At 38.5% G+C, this 18,145-nt stretch overlaps 1 long non-coding RNA gene across 2 annotated transcripts in view; it reads right to left on the reverse strand.

Annotated features, from left to right (window-relative positions):
- Positions 1 to 18,145, reverse strand: part of LOC130543032 (uncharacterized) — a 203,175-nt gene that overhangs the window by 37,798 nt on the left and 147,232 nt on the right. For both annotated transcript variants that reach the window (XR_008958040.1, XR_008958041.1), the window contains exon 4: positions 13,610 to 13,717. This is a non-coding gene — a long non-coding RNA (uncharacterized LOC130543032). The remainder of the gene's footprint in view (positions 1 to 13,609; positions 13,718 to 18,145) is intronic.

Genomic DNA, 18,145 nt, shown 5'->3' on the forward strand with positions numbered 1-18,145 from the left:
TATTCTTAGCTGCAGATTTTTCCCTTTCAGTGCTTTGAATATATCATGCCACTCTCTTCTGGCCTACTAAGTTTTTGCTGAAAAATCAGCTGATAGCCTTACGGGGTTTCTCTTCTGCATAACTGTTTTCCTTTTACTTGCTGTTTTTAAAATTCTCTATCACTACTTTTTACATTTTAATTACTGTGTGTCTTGGTATGAGCCTCCTTGGGTTGATTTTGTTGTGGGCTCTCTGCCTCCTGACTCTGGATTATTCATTTCTATTTCCTTCTCCAGAGTCAAGAAATTTTCAGCTTTTATTTGTTCAAATAAATTTTCTGCTCCCTGTTTTCTCTGTTCTTCTGGAATCCCTATAATATGAATATTGTTATACTTGATGATGTCACTGCATTTCCTAAGTATTTTCATTTACTTTTTTTCCTCTCTCCTGTTCAGCTTGATTGTTTTCTATTACTCTGTTCTCCAGGTTGCTGATCCATTCTTCTGCTTCCTCTGCTCTACTATTTATTCCATCTAATGTATTTTTAATTTCAGTTATTGAGTTTTTAATCTCTGCTTGGTTCCTATTTATATTTTCTAGCTTTTCATTTAGGGTCTCTTGTGGTCCTCTGTTCAAATCCAGTGATTGTGATCATTACTTTAAATTCTCTATCAGGCTTATTAACTTATATCCATTTCATGTAGCTCTCTTGCTGTTATTTTGTCCTTTCATTTGGAATATATTTTTTGTCTCCTCATTTTGTTTGTGTCTGTCTTTATGTATTAGGAAAGTCAGCTATAGCTCCTGCTCTTAAAAGTAGTGGCCTTATGAAGAAGAGAGAGATCCTATAATGCCCTGTATTGCAATGTCTGCTCTTCACCAGAACCTACTGCTTAAGGAGGGTCTGCCATGTATGTTTTATGTGCCCTACAATTCTGGCTGAGCCACTTTTGACTTCAGTCCAGTCATTTGCAATGGCTCTCTCTGCCTGTTGTGGGCAGGGTTTGGTCCCGATGGCGTTAGTGGGCCAGAGTGAGGCCACCTGGGACTTGAGTTGAGTCAGACCAGGGACTTGCCAGACATGCAGTAGCACTGACCTAAAGGATGCTTTCCCTGTGTTGTTTCCTGAGAAGCTTTCTTGGTGGGTGGGTCCTGCAGTCAGACCAGATATCTGCCCCAGTCCACTGCTGGGGCTGCAGATGGACTACTGTGTGTGGTTATCTTCCCCTATGCCCAGAGCGGGAGTCACTTTGGAGTGATGCTATCCCTGCCAGAGCTGTTTGAACACTGCCAGGTTTATGGCTCTGCTTTGGATAGGCCCTAATAAGAGTATATTGGAGGTGGTAGTTCTACAGGAGAACACAGCGGTGGTGCACACCGTGGTAGCAAGGTTTATGCGGGTCTCTTTTGGGAGGGAACCTGGATCTACTTTAGAAAACGGTTGCCACAGTGCTAGAGGGGCAGACGTGCAGAAGAGTGTAGGGAGGAGTCTGCTATGGGACAAGACCTGGAGCAAAGGCTTGGCTGGATAGATCAAGTTCGCAGGAGAATGCAGGAGGTAGGACACACTATTAGTCTAGGTGGAGAAGGTTAGCACTGTGCTCAGTCCTGTAGGTGTCTGTGTGTCTAGGCTAAGGGTGGGGTAGAGCTCCTTTGTTCTGGAGAAGTCTCCTAAAGAACCCTGCTTTTCCAGATTAGTAAATAAATCTGCTTCCTGTATACCACTGGAATTTTTCAAACTGCTGCTTCTGTGTTGTATCTCCAAGGGGCTATTTGTTGTGCTTTCTCCTTAAGGGCTTGGACTCCATTTCCTATCGCCCTCCAGCTCTCTCAGAGCCACACCACTATCTTTAAAGTTCCAGATGTTAAGCCCCACTGGTTTTAAGTACTCATGAAATTAGGCCCCTCTGGTTTTCAAAGCCAGAGATTCATCTTCATGTGTGGGTTCCACATGCCTGGGTGCTTGGTGTGAGGGTCTGTTTCTCTCCCCATCTCCATGCCTGTGGCATCTCTCCCTCCCAAAGTCTTGCTGGTCTGTTTAGCTCCCAACTATGTCTCTGCTGTTCCTACCTTCTTCAGTGTGGCCCTCTTCTCTACATTTAGTTATGAAGAGTCTTTTCGGCCAGTCTCTGGGTTAGTTACACTGTGAGTGACATCCAGTTATATCCACGGAACAAGGATCTTCCAACCCTGCCATCTTCCCTGGAAACTCATCCAGCACCATATATATATATAAATGTAATTAATGTAATTCTCTCAAACTACACCATGAGGCTGATATATTATTAAAACATCTCACAGGCACATAGAGTTTAAGAATTGGTTAATAAATAAAGATCTGAAGCTTCTACTAGCTGGCAAGCACAGTGCCAGACTTTGGGGTTGTCAAGATGGCACATTACCTAACACTGAGAAGTTCTAGTCTGGTAGTCCCTGCTCTAGTAAATTTAAAAACCAAGTGCTTTGGGAGGTTCCTGAGAATGGATCATGACTTATTCAGCCATATCTCCCAGCAGATGAGAAATGGAGTATGTGTTCAAAAAATAGATGTCGAAATAGCAAGGCCCATTCCAAAAGGGGAGGTATCAAATCTGAGGGCACGTCTGAAGAAGATATGGACAGAGAAGAGTAAAAAAAAATAATACAATAAAAATTGGAAGTTGTAAAGGGAAAATAGGAGTGAAAGAGGATATCCCAGAGATATTTTTTTTTAATTTATTTCTTGACTGGGAGAACATACATGGACAGAGTAGGTTGAACTCCTTTCCTCCATGGAACAAGGTATGCCACCCCAGGAGCCAGTAAGCAAGTAGGGCTAAAGATAAGTTTGATGATCAGGAGCTAAAATGAGATAATGATACTTTAGGGTTTGGGGAAGGTGTTCAGATTTTTTCACTACTACTCCCCAAGGAGGTGGGGTCATTCTGAGTAACAAATAAGGATCTGACACGTGTGCACACATACACTCGGACCAGTGTTATTAGTATGATTTTAATGACAGGAAGAGTGAGGGGGAGTTGGTGTAATGTATGTCCAAAAACATCCAGGCTCAGACGAGTCTTTGGGCAGTCCTGGGTGCCAAATAGTTTGTGATCTGCCCTTGGTCAAAATTCCAGAAGCCAGTAAAATGAGGTGCTGAGGTGTGGCTTGCCACAGAGATGCTAATGGTAGGAACAGGAGGGTTTTCTTCTCCTAACGCGGGGCGGGGGGGGGGTGCAGAAACAACAACTGAAATGGTAAATGTTGGGGATTGAATTGAATGCATCAAGAGAGAAAGGAAGAGATGCTGGACTTCATTTTGTAGCTACCAGGAATTAGTGCTTGGGGGAAACAACAGGATCAATTTTTTTGTTTTGTTTTGTTTTAGAAATAACACCATATGGAAGACAGATTTCCATATCTATTTTGTCCTATTCTCAAAGATGTTTCCCCAGTTTTAATATTTTTTCTATTACCCTAATTCTGCAGAAAACTGGTGGTTATTCCAATTCCTCCATACTGAAAGTTATTCCCATAGATGTGTTCCAAAAGCTCCAGTGGTATAGCCCAGAGACTGTAATGATCTCAGCACTTGAAGTTGTTGAGAGATACTAAATAGGAATATCAAGAAATAAGAAACAAACTCCATCTTCCAAAGCTCATAGCCAATACATCCTCATTATGAAGAAGGAAAAAAATGTACACCTGCATTATCAGCAGGAAAGAAGAAATCACAAGCGCATTTACCTAGGATAGAGTGTGAGATTACCCTGCATGTAAACCCAAGGATTCACACATACTGAAGATGCTTATCTGAGCTTGCTGATGTGATAATAAGCTAGAGCTGTTTTAACTATTTTTTTGTTTTCTGTAAGACAATTTTCCTGCTGACAGGAGAGGGCTTGGCAGTTACACACACACACACACACACACACACACTCTTCAGAGTTCACCAATGTCTTCTCACCACTGCCAAATCAAATAAATGTTTTCCTATTCTCACCTTACCTGACCTCATTGATCACTGTTGATCATACCCCTGCAAAGTTACCCTTTCACAAGCCTCTTTCATTTACTTCTGACATTTTTGACAATGTTTTATTATTACTACCTCTTATAAGGCTTCTCGTCCCATACCTTCACCATCTTGTCCTCAGCCTTCTGTATTTCTTGGTTTAAACCCTTCATGACTCCAACTACAGTGTTGGTTATCCCCAGAACACCATGAACTCAAGACCCCCATGCCTTTGTTTATGCTTCCTCCTCTGTCTGAAACACCCTGTCCTCCCCCATTCTTTTCTTTCTAGAGAAACCACTCCCTTTGATGTCCACCTCAGGTGTTACCTTGTGTGTCTGTGCTTAGCTATGGGCAGGCTAGTCTAGGGGATCCTAAGATGGAAGAGCTTGCCTCTGTTCCGTATGGTCTCTCGTGTTCCAAAAACCTATCCCAGGCTTGTTCTCATGGTGACATCAAGAATCCAAAAACGAGAGTGGAAGTGCAAATAGCTCCTGTAGGCTAAGCTCAGAACTGATACACTGTCCCTGCTGATACATTCTGTTGGCCAAAGCAAATCACAGAGCCAACCCAAATTGAAGGGGTAGAAAAATAACCTGTACTTCTGCATAAATTACAAGGACATGGACACAGGGAGGAAATAAATTTATATCCATTTTTGCAACATACCACATTTCCACAAAAGGATAACTGGCTGTGTTCTCACTGCAATATTGTTCAAACCCCAAGTGTAGTATTATCTTATTCACTTAATTGTATATGCCTATTTCCCTATAGTTGAAGATCTATTAGAATGCAGGAACCGTGTCTTATTTACCTTTGTATTCCTAGCACAAGATCTGATACCTAATAAGTGCTCAATGTGAACTTACTAAAGGCTGATCCAGAATAAATGGAAGACCTTCTCCATCTTAAGATAGCTTCTATAATTAACTGGAATTGTTCTGCAGAGTTAATAGTGGTCAGTTTCTGGTCAACTGGAAAACCAACTCCTCTAGAATCTCTATTGTAATCAGTATGGACGGAAAGAATTTGTTAGGAGACTTCTGGTCCATGATGGTGATGAATGAAGACTCCAAACTCACCTCCTTCATGGAACACACCAAATGTATAGAACACACCCCTATGTACAGAGCAATTCCTCTTGAAGAGCTATGGGCTGACTGTGAACAGCTTCTGTACAACAAAAGATATAATAGTAAAGGAGAAGAGAGACAGAGACAAGGTAACAAAGGGAACCTGCAGCCTGCAGTGGCTAGGAACAGTACTGAGGGACTAGGAACAGATTCCCCTGTCCTTGGGCATAGAAAAAAAGCCATGGTTTAAAAGAGCAACTAGCATATAAAAGAGCCAGGCTTAGAACTCTACCAAGTGGTAATGGAACTGAGTGAATTCTCTCTGGGTCAGAGGGACTGGAGCACAAGATGGTTTATGCTCCCCCTCCACCTTGAAAGCACAGACCAGAGCAGGGTCAGGATGCCATAGTCAGCTTGCCACCTCAGTGAGCCCCAGGTTCATTAGCCCACACCAGCCCTGGTCATGCTGGGGCACAGAAAAAAAGCTGTTTAAATTATTTAAAAGAACAGCTAGCATATAAAAGGGACAGCCTTAGAATTCTGCCAAATGGAGAGGGGAGCTGTTGGAATGCTCTCCGAGTGGGAGGGGCTGGCAGACACAATTTACACTATCCCCCCACCTTAATAAATTGAACAGGAGCAGAGCCCACACACAGTAGCCAACCTGCCACCTCAGTGAGCCCCAGGTCCCATAGCCCACATCTGCCCTGGTCACCCTGGGGCACCAAAGAAAAGCCATGGTTTAAAAGAACAACTAGCATATTTAAAAAAGCCAGTCCCAGACCTCTTCCAAACAGTGGGGGGGGGGGGGGGGGGGCGGTGGCTTCTGAAACACTCTCTGGGTGGGAAGGGATGATGGACACAGTCTACACTCCATTCCCCACCTTGAAAGCACAAACAGTGTACAGTCTGAACATTCTAACCATCCTGCCTCCTCAGTGAGCCCCAGACCCCTAGACCACACCAGCCCTGTCAATCCCACCAAGGCAGCCACGAAGCAATGCACACCAGAACACTCCCGATCAGTGCTCACCAAGCTCCAGCCTTCATGCCAACGTGACACAGGTGCAAAACACCTGTGAACACTCCAGGCCCACACTGTTTCAGCTCCAGATGGCTTACTAGGGCACCCCCATTGCAGAACATTCCAGACGTTCTGGCTGATCCAGCCACCTTGCCTAAGTCCCCACTGCATGAAGCACCCTGGGAACCCCAAGCCTGTGCTTGCATCAGTTCCAGCCACCAGGGGGTGGCTGCACAGAGTGCCCCAGAATACTCCTGCCCATAGCCTTGCCTCCGGTCATCCAGCCAGGACACCCCCTGCACTAAGCACCCTAGAATACCCTGGCTTGCAACAAATTCAGCTTCATCTGTCCTACTAGGTTGCCCTCAGTATGGAGAGTCCTACACATAAGCTGGCCCACACATCACCTCAGTTCTAACCACCCTGCCAGGATACCCTTTGCACAAAGAACGTCAGGGCACCCCGAATAACACTGTTTCAGCTATCCTTCCTACGTTCTTTCTACAGGTAGAGCCTCGGGACACCCCATCTTGCACCCACTTTAGCTTTAGCCATCTGCCAAGGCAGTCACTGTGTGGAGCACCCAGGGACCTCAGTCCCTACCAACCACAGCTCCAGCCATCCAGCAAAAGTCACCAACACAAACAGTCTATATAGGGGAAAACCATACACAACACCATTTCTTCAAGTTTACAAGAAGTAGCTGTTCCACCTAACCACAGAAACACAGAAAGTCAAGCACACTGGAAAGACAGAGGAATATACTCCAAAAGAAAGAATAAGAAAAAAACTATAGAAAAGGAGCTGAAAAACAGATACGCAATATGCCTGACAAAGAATATAATGATTGGAAAGATGCTCACCAGGCTGGAATGAAGAATGGATGAACACAGTGAGACCTTCAATGAAGTGACAGAAAATATTAAGAAGAACCAGAGTTGCATAATACAGTAACTGAAATAAAAAATACACTAGAGGGAATCAACAGAAGATTAGCAGATGCAGAAGAACATATCAGTGATCTTAAGGAGAGTGATGGAAAGCAACCAAGCTGAACGTTAAAAAAAGAAAAAAAGAAGAAGAAAGTAAAGAATTTTTAAAAATTGAGGCTAGGTTAAGAGTCCCTTGGACAACATCAAGCAAATAAATATTTGCACTATATGGGTCCCAGAAAAAGAAGAGAGAAAGGGGCAGAAAATTTATTCAAAAAAATAATAGCTGAACACTTCCCTAACCTAGGGAAGGAAACAGACATCCAGGTTCAAGAAGCATAGAGAACCCAAACAAGATGAACCCCACGAGGTCCACAAGACAACACAATAAAATATCAAAGGTTAAAGATAAAGAGAGAATTTTAGAAGCAGAAATTGAGAAGTTACCTACAAGGGAAACTCTATAAGGCTATCAGCTTATTTTTCAACAGAAACTTTGCAAGCCAGAAGGGATTAGCATGATATATTCCAAGTGCTGAAAGGAAAACCTAAAACCAAGAATACTCAAAACAGCAAGATTATCATTCAAATTTGAAAGAGAAATTGAGTTTCCTACACAAACAAAAGATAAAGGAGTTTATGATCACTAAACCAGCCATGTAAGAAATGTTAAAGGGTCTTCTTTAAGTAGAAAAGAATGGTCATAATTAGATGTCAGAAAACTATGAATAAAAAGATGTAAAATATAACAGCATATACATAAAACATGGAAGAGGAAGTAAAAAAAAGAATATAAGAGAATATTATGATAAATTATATTAAAATGTGTTGGAACTTAAATGACCATTTCTTTTCTAATAAAAGAAAAACTTCTTGGTAACCACAGACCTAAAACCTATGACAGATACACCAAAAAATACAGAGAAAGAAAGCCAATATAACACTGTAGAAACTCATCAGTCACAAAGAGAGCAAGAGAAGAACGGAATGGAGAAGAGCTACAAAAGCATCCACAAAACAAATAACAAAATGGCAATTAGTACGTATCAATAATTACCCTATTATGTGCACATTTACCCCCCAAAATAATAATTACTTTAAATGTAAGTGGCCTAAATACTCCAAAACGTAGGGAGACTGAATGGATAAAAAAAAAAAATTGTCAGTCTATATGCTTCCTACGGAAGACTCACTTCAGACCTAAAGACACATAGACTAAAAGTAATGGGATAAGAAAACATTTATCACGCAAATGGAAGTAGAAGAAAAAACTGGGGCAACAATACTTATATCACACAAAATTGACTTTAAAACAGACTATAACAAGAGACAAGGGCATGACATAATGACAAAGGAATCAATCTAACAAGAGGATATAACAATTACAAATATCTACGCACCCAACACTGGAGCACCTAAATACAAAAAGCTAATACTAACAGACATAAAGAGAGAAACTGATAGTAATCCACTAATAGTAGAGGACTTTATGAACCTACTTACATCAATGGATGGAAAATCCACAAGGAAATGATGTTTTTGAATGCACATTGGACTACAAGAACATAATATATATACAACATTTCATTCAAAAAATCAACAAAATACGCTTCTTGAAAGCACATGGAACATTCTCCAGGACAGATCATACGTTAGGCCACAGAACAAGCCTCAGAAAAGTTTTGAAAAGATTTACTTATTTTTTAAAAAGGTTCATTTATTTTAAACAGAGTGTGTAAGTAAGGGGAAGAAGAGAGGGAGAGGTAAAGAATCTCAAGAAGACTCCTTGCTGAGCGCAGAGCCTGATGCTGGGCTCACTCTCATGACCCTGAGATCATGACCTAAGCCAAAACCAAGAGTCAGACACTCAACCAACTGAGCCACCCAGGCGCCCCCGAAGTTTTAAAGATTAAAGCACAACATGCATCTATTCTGATCACAACAGTAGAGATCAAACTAGAAATCAATCACAAGGAAAAAACTAGAAAAAACACAACTATATGGAGACTAAACAACACAACACTAAGCAACCAATTGGTCAATTAATCCATCAAACAAGAATTTTTAAAAAATACATGATGATGAGTGAAAATGAAAACTCAATGGTCCAAAAGCAGCAAAAGCAGTTCCAAGAGAAAAATATATAGCAATAGAGGCCTACCTCAAGAAATAAGCAAAAGCTCAAACAACCAACTTTACAACTAAAGCAGCAAGAAAGGAACAAAGCCCAAAGTGAGTAGAAGGAAGGAAATAATAAAGACATAATAGATATAAATGACACAGAGACTGAAAAAACAAAAAACAAAAACAAAAAAACCCCAGAAATGAATCAATCAAACCAAGGGCTATTTCTTTGAAAAGATAAACAAAATTGTTGAACTCTTAGGCAGACACCTCAAGAAAAAAAAAAAAAAACCTAAGTAATTAAATCAAAAATGAAAGAGGAGAAGTAACAGCTGACACCACAGAAACACCAATTACAACAATACTATGGAAAATTATATGCAAAAAAATTATATGCCAACAAATTGAACAACCTAGAAAATAAATTCCTAGAAACATACAATCTTCCAAAATTCAATCAAGAAAAAATATGAAATTTGATCAGACCGATATTAGTAACAAAATTGAATCAATAATCAAAAAACTACCAAAAAATAAAAGTCTGGGACCAGATGGTTTGTTTCACAGATGAAGTCTCCAAATATCTAGAGAAGAGTTAATGTGATACAATACATCAACAAAACAAAGGATAAAAATCAGGTTATCATATCAATAGGTACAGAAAAAGCATTTGATGAAATTCAACATCTGTTCATGTAGACTGTCAACAATGTGAGATTAGAGGGAACATACCTCAACATAATAAAAGTCATATATGAAAAACCCACAGCTAACTTCATACTTAATGGTGGGAAACAGAGCTTTTCCTCTAAGGTCAGGAACAAAACAAAGATGCCCACTCTCACCACTCTTATTCAACATAGTACTGGAAGTCACAGCCACAGCAGTCAGACAAGACAAAGAAATACAAGGCATCCAAATTGGTAAGGAAGAAGTAAAACACTATTTGCAGACGACATGATACTATACACAGAAAATCCTAAAGACTCCACCAAAAAACTACTGAAAGCAATTAATGAATTCAGTAAATTTGCAGAATACAAAATTAATATACAGAAATTGGTAGAATTTCTATACACTAATAATGAAGTAGCAGAAAGGGAAGTTAAGAAAACAATCCTGTTTACAACTACACTAAAAAGAATACCCAGGAACAAACTTAACCAAGAGGTAAAATACCCATACTCTTAAAACCATAAAACATTGATGAAGAAATTGAAGATGACATAAATAAGTGGTCTTGGATTGAAAGAATTGGATTAAGTTGTTAAACTGTTAACTTGGATTGTTCAAATGTCCATACTACCCAGAGCCTTCTTCAGTTTCTTTTTTTTTTTTTTAATCAGAGAGAGAGAGTGAGTGAGCACAAGCAGGGGGAGCAGCAGGGAGAGGGAGAAGCAGGCTCCCAGCTGAACAAGGAGCCCGATGGGGGACTTGATCCCAAGACCTTAGGATCATGACCTGAGCCATAGGCAGCTGCTTAACTGTCTGAGCCACCCAGGTGTCCCCAGATTCAATGAAATTCTGATCAAAGCAATAACAGCATTTTTCACAACACTAGAAAATTTGTATGAAACCAAAAGACCCTGAATAGCCACAGCTATCTTGAGAAAGAAGAACAAACCTGGAAGTATCACAATTCTAGATTTCAAGACATACTACAAAGCTGTAGTAATCAAAACCACACGATACTGGCACAAAAATTGACACATAGATCAACAGAATAGAATAGAGACCCCAGAAATTAAGCCATATTTATATGGTCAATTAATCTATGACAAAGGAAGTAAGAATATACAATGGGGGAAAGACAGTCTCTTCAATAAATGATACTGCAAAAACTGGACAGCTACATACAAAATAATGAAACTGAACCACTTTTTTATAACATGCACAAAAACTCGAAATGGATTAAAGACCTAAATGAGAGACGTGAAACCATAAAATTCTAGAAGAAAACATATGCCGTAATCTCTTTGACATCAGCTATAGAGACATTTTTCTAGATGTGTCTCCTTTAGCAATGGAAATAAAAGCAAAAATAAACTGTTGGGACTATACCAAAACAAAAACTTTTTCACTAGAAAGGAAATTTCCAACAAAATGAAAGACAACCTATTGAACGGGAGAAGATATTTGCAAATGATATAACCAATAAGGGATTAGTATCCAAAATATATCAAGAACTTAACCAACTCAACCCCCCCAAAATAATAATCCAATTAAAATGGGCAAAGGACCTAAATTGACATTTTCCCAAAGAAGACATACAGATGGCCAGCAGACACATGAAAAGATGCTCAACATCATTGATCATCGAGGAAATGCAAATCAAACCACAATAAAATATCAACTTACACCTGTCAGAATGGCTAAAACGAAAAAGTCAAAAAAATACAAGTGTTGGTGAAAATATAGAGACAAATTAAGCCTCATGCACTGTTGGTAGGAATGTAAATGGATACAGCCACCATGGATAAGAGTATGGAGGTTCCTCAAAAAATTAAATATAGAAATAACACACAATCCAATAATTCCACTACTGTGTATTTACCTATGAAAATGAAAACACTAATTTGAAAAGATACATGCACCCTATGTTTACTGCAGCATAATTTGCAGTAGCACAAGAGCAACCTAAGTGTCCATCCATAGTAGATCAGATTAAGATGTGGCATGCATGCATGCATACATACACATACACACACACACACACACACACACAGGAATATTACATAAAAAGGGGTGAAAACATGTATAATGTTACGTGAAATAAGTCAGAGAGAGACAAATACCATATAATTTCACTCATATGTGGAATCTAAAAAACAAAAAAATTAATAAAAAGAAGAATCAAACCTAGAAATACAGAAAACATAGTGATGATTGCCAGAGGGGAAGAGGTGGGAGGGTGGGCAAAACGGGTAAAGGGAAGTAGGAGACACAGGCTTCCAGTTATAGAATAAATAAGTCACAGGAATAGAAGGCACAGAATAAGGAATATCGTCAGTGACAGTGTAATAGCGCTGTATGGTGACAAATGGCAGCTACAGTTGTGGTGAGCATAGCATAATATATAAACTTGTCAAATCACTATGTTGTACACCCGAAACTAAAGTAGTGTTTGTTAACTATACTCATGAAATTTTTATATAATTGGTTAATTTTTTTTAATGTTATTGAGTTACATTGCCATATGCTGTATGACAACTCAATTCTTCCACATTTATCTACTCAAATTCTTACGTAAGCACACCGTGGCATCATTTGGCTCTCACTTAATGTGAGCATCTCATTTTCATTTTTAATCAACCCATTTTTCTGACTGATAGCAAACCCAGGTACTGAAATGAAGGAAATATTCTGTCTTCTTTCTATTTAATATCATGGCCATACGAATAATTCAAAATGTCTGTTAGTTGAGCTGGAAGGGTAGTTAGTTTGTCATCACAGTGAAAACATAATATCTGGGGTGCCTGGGCGGTTCAGTTGGTTAAGCATCTGACTCTTGATTTCCACTCAGGTAATGATCTCAAGGTCGTGAGATCAAGCCACACGTCTGGCTCCACACTGGGCCTGGAGTCTGCTCAAGATTCTCACTCTCCCTCTGCCCCTCCCTGTCCTGTTTGCATTCTCTCTCTCTAAAAAAAAAAAAAAAAAAAAAAAAAAAAAAAAAAAAAAAAAAAAAACCCAAGCCCCTACCCTCCAAAAAACAAAACAAAAAATCCCATAGTATCTGAAAATTCTTTCATAGAACTCTTAGGCATTCAAGATATATATCCTAAGGTCTCTGGGGTCTGGGAACCCCCATTTAAAAACACTGTGTTACAACAAACTTTTCAGCTTACTTTCCTGACAAGAGAGAAGTCCAAGCAAATGGTTTTGAATTGATTATCTTTTAGTTTTACTTTCAGATGTCATTGTCTGGACTTACCACCAGTGAGAGACCCCTCCAAATATCACTACCACATACCTTACTTGTGGGAAAGGCCACTCTTGGGTCCTCAAAACCCCTCTGGTTCTCCTGACTTCTCTCCTTGTCTCTGCCTAGGAAGTAGAGTATTTGGCCCCTCTCTACATGCAGTACAAATTCTTATTAATTCAGCCTCCCATTTTGTTGGTGGTGTTCCTTAGTGGGTTTTTTAATCTATTTTTTACCTTCTGTCTATCAATTACATTTTTTTTTAGCTCAAATCTCCATTCCCAACAATTAGAAATTCTGATTGAAGTGTCTGGAAACATATGGCCAGTATGCACCAAGGTGAACCTGTGATTAGCACTCACTGGTGCATACAAGGGAAAATATTGTTTTGGGGTAAATAACTAACACTAATTACAGCCTTGAGAAAATGCTTTTAAAAAATTAGCTATCATTCCTTAATCTAACTCTGCTGCTTAACTAATTAAAATCTCTTCTCCCAAGTTCTGACATGGTATGTAACATACTCAAGAAGTAAAAGAGATTGTTGCTTATCTTACCTGTGCACCTTGAGCACGAGAGTTGGAGATAAAGTTATTTGTTGCATTCTTCTCAACCAGATATCTGTTGATAACAATGCCAAAAGGTGGGTATTCTTTAACTTGGATCTGCATAAAGATAACAAAAACTTAGTTACAAATTATTGACCTCCTATCATGGGAAGAGATTCACTTTTCCATTCAATTCTTCAACATTTATTAAGCACCAGGTATATGCTTACTAGTCATTCCTAGGTATTAAGGTAGTAAAGCTCCAAATACTGAAAAAAGCATTCCTAGATTTCAAGGGGCTTACAGTATAGGAAACTAGTAGACAAGGCAAGAGAAGAATGTATTCATTAATTTACTAAACACACACACAGACAGCATTTACTACATGCCAGTTTTCTAACCTTTTCAAAATATCAGACCAAGAAAATTTACCAACCCTGTAAAGTAGTTACTATCATCTTCATTTTACCTATGAAGAAACTGAAGTTCAGAAAGGTGAAATGTTCTGTCCAAGGCCATATCACTATTAGGGGAGGAATTGGGATCTGAACCCAGAAAGTATAGCTCCAAAGTGCTTGCTACATATGCTGCTTCCAAAATACATTTCCTAAGTGTTGTTCACAGAAAGAGTTCTATAGGACAAGTCATTTTAAGAACACATCACACTCCTCTATCTAGGAAATTCATAACGCACATTAACATATTAACAAATCTAACTATAACAAAACCCATTTAGCTTTGATTAAAACAAAGATGCTCAATATCGCTGATCATCAGGGAAATGCAAATCAAAACCACAATGAGATTTAACCTTACACCTTCCAGAATGGCTAGTACCAAAAGACAAGAAATAACAAGTGGTGGTGAGGACATGGAAAAAATGGAACACTTGTGCTCTGTTGGGGGAATGCAAATTGGTCTGGTCACTGTGGAAACCAGTGTGGACGTTCCTCAAAAAATTAAAATTAGAATTACTATATGATCTAGTAATTCCACTACTGGGTATTTACCCAAAGAAAATGAAAACACTAATTCAAAAAGATATATGCACCCCCCCTATGTTTATTACATCATTATTATAGCCAAGATATGAAAGCAACCCAAGTGTATATCCATAGTTGAATAAAGGAGTGGTGATATGCACATAGACACACACAATAGAATATTACTCAGCCATAAAAAAGAATGAAATCTTGTCAGTTGCAACAATATAGATGGACCTAGTGGGTATAATGCTAAGTGAAATAAGTCAGACAGAGAAAGATAAATACCAAATGATTTTACTCATATGTGGGATTTAAGATACAAATGAACAAAGAAAAAAGGAAAACAAAAAAAACAGACTGAAATACAGAGAACAAACTCTAGTGGTTGCTAGAGGGGAGATGGGTAGGGATGGGTGAAATAGGTTAAGGGGATTACAGTCTACTTGCCTTGATGAACACTGAGTAATGTATAGAATTGTTGAATCATATTGTACATCTGACACTAATATGACACTATATGTTAATTATACTTCAATAAAAAATACCCAAATGTTTTTACTTTATTTACATTATGAAGACTTCTCAAAAGACAAGATAATACAACTAATGAATCATTGAACATTATATCAAAAACTAAAGATGTACTATACATTGGCTAACTGAATTTAAATTAAAAAAAGAAAAATAATAATAATCAGAATTAATATTTTTAAGTGCCTTCCCTGTGCCTAGAGCTGAAAACACTGCATCACACCAGTTAAGGAAATAATCTCTACATCCAATACCTTGGTTTAAACCCCAACACTAACACGCTGTTAGTCTGTTGGGCTAACAAACCCTAAAATCTCAGAGGTTTGATTCAGTGAGAAATTATTGCTCATCATGCAAAGTACAATGTAATTTATTTCTCATGGAGTGGCTCTGCTGGCAGTTCTTTCCTAAGGGATGAGTCAGAGACTCATGTTTCTCTAATCTCACTACTTTGACACCTTCAACAAATGACCTCAGTGTGGTCATGGAAAGGGAAAAAAGGAATGTGATGGTTTGTGACTGTGCTTTATAGACAGGCCTGGAAATAACATACATCATCTCTGTCCACACATTATCAACTAGAAATCAATCATGTAGCTCCTACCTACCCACTTTTCTGGGTGGACTGGGAAATGTAGCCTTCTAGTGTGCTTTGGAAAGAGTTCATGGGTTGCAGTGAACATGTAATATTGTTAACCATGTAAACTTGGGCAAGCTATTGAATTCCTTTGTGCCTCAGTTTCCTTGTCCATAAAATGGGTATAAGTTATCTCATTGGCCTTTTACTAAGGTTAAATGAGTTACTATCTTTAATCATTTAGAATCATATTTTAAACACAGGCATCTGATTCATGTGTGCAATCATATATACTCTGAAGAGCAAATATTATTATCTTGATATTTAGAGAAGAGGAAAGAGAGAGAAACTAGATGACTTGCCTACAATTACACAGTGGCTATATTAGCCAGGTCTTTCGAGAAACCAAAGCAATAGAATTTATATATACAGATATAGAAACAAATCTATTGTAAGACATGGGCCCATGGAGTATGTGCCAGCAGGCTTGAGATTCAGGAGAATTAATGGTACAAATGAAGTCCAAAGCCTGGCAAGCAAAGAATTCCCTCTCAGGAGAAGGTCAATTTTTGTTCACATCTGGCTTTTGACTAATTAGATGAGGTCTACACACATCATAGAGGACAATCTACTTTACCAATTAAAATGTTAATCTCAGCTAAAAACATCCTTGCAGAAACACCAGAGTATTGTTTAACCAAGTATCTGGGTTCCCTGTGGCCCAGTCAAGTTAACACATAAAATTAACCATCACAATTGCCAAATGTCAAAACATTCAGAAGTTTTCATGAGTCTTCTGACCCATCCATAGTTTTAAGGGATCTGTTGACCCACATAGAATCTGATCTATAGATAGATGATTCTTTCATCCACTCAACAATTTTTCTCTATCACTGATAATTTTCAGGGCACAGGAAAAAGAAGGGCAAATAAAATGACCCAAACTCTGACCTCATAAAATTTATAGGTAATGGTAAAGTCATTTACTTGTGCAGCATTTGTGTCATAACCCTACCCATCCCTGTTGTCACATATACTTACACACATGCACAAGCACATTCTAGTGGGGATCTGACTGGTACTTCCTATTGAGCGTCTCAGAAATTCCCCAGCAGCCCCAAAGGCTCAAACACCACATGAAATATAATGGCAAAGAGGCATTTGGTTCATTCTTGAGGGAAACAGGGTTGGTTTGCATATACCTTTTTAAGCCTGAAAGGTCACATTTTGGTCTTTATTACTGCTTGGTAAAACCAAAAATTTCCTAAACTGAGCACACTTAGAAACTGAGAACTTCAAAGGTCTATGGGCTATTTGGCACCAGGCCAGTTCAGCTAGGTCACAAATACCTCTAATTGGCATTTACTCCCTTATGTTGATTTTAGCTCTTGGAGCCAAACAGTACCCCAAAGTGTACAAAATAAATTATATCATTACTCTGGTAAGCAAGGGAAAGACAGAAGTCATTTTCAATCTAAATCTTTGCAATTGAAAGCACTGATCAGAAGCACTTTCAATCTAAAAAAAACTATCTTTAATATATGTGTTTGTATCATCTCTGATGTAAACTCAAATCTGGAGAAGGAGAAACTTGTTTTTGCTTTTTAGGCAATTTGCTTTTATAGGCAAAGCACAACTTCTTAAAGAAAATACAGTTGATTCAGAATCAACAAACATTAGTGGACATCTACAATGTGAACAGACACCGTATTTTCCAGTATAAAGATTAGGATACATCACCTAGTTCATAAATAATTTGAATTAAAAATTTATGTGAAAATCTTACAAATGAAGAAAAATGGTTTGCATATGGTTTCACATTTAATGAAGTACTATTACTGAAAGGGGGGGAAAAAGAATACATAAAATGAGACTTTCAGAAAACCCTAGATAGTCTCTATTACTATGTTCTCTTCTAGGCATTTAACATATGGGATCTCAACTCATTTTGAGATTAAATATTAATGATTCATTAAAAGATTAAGTAGGATTAATAAATGATATGAAAAAATCCAATTCAACAGATATTTCTTGAACACTAACTATAAGCCAGTTAATAAGAAGTATATAAAGATAGGCAAACAGACTCTAACCTCAGGCAGTTTATAATTGAATGTTATGAGACACGCTCAAGCAATTATCAGGACATGAAGCAGATTATGGTGAGCGCCCTTGGAAGTATCCCCAATTGGACAGTCTTTCCTGGTAGATTTGGGGAGCCAGACTTGTTGCTGCTTTAACAATTCCCCAACATTCAGATCACAGATCAGGAAAATTCTAAGTAAAACAGGTTTATTAAAGATTTTTACAAAAAAAAAAAAAAAGATTTTTACAGAGACTGTTTGATGTTAGAATCAGAGTATGACACTTCAAGTCCATTGTTCTTGTGCCAAAGTTCACAGAACTGGGTTACAGATCATTGTTTAAGCTCATTTGATGAACTACTCCCTC

This window comes from Ursus arctos, unplaced genomic scaffold, assembly GCF_023065955.2.
Source record: "Ursus arctos isolate Adak ecotype North America unplaced genomic scaffold, UrsArc2.0 scaffold_10, whole genome shotgun sequence".
NCBI classification, from domain to species: Eukaryota; Metazoa; Chordata; class Mammalia; order Carnivora; family Ursidae; genus Ursus; species Ursus arctos.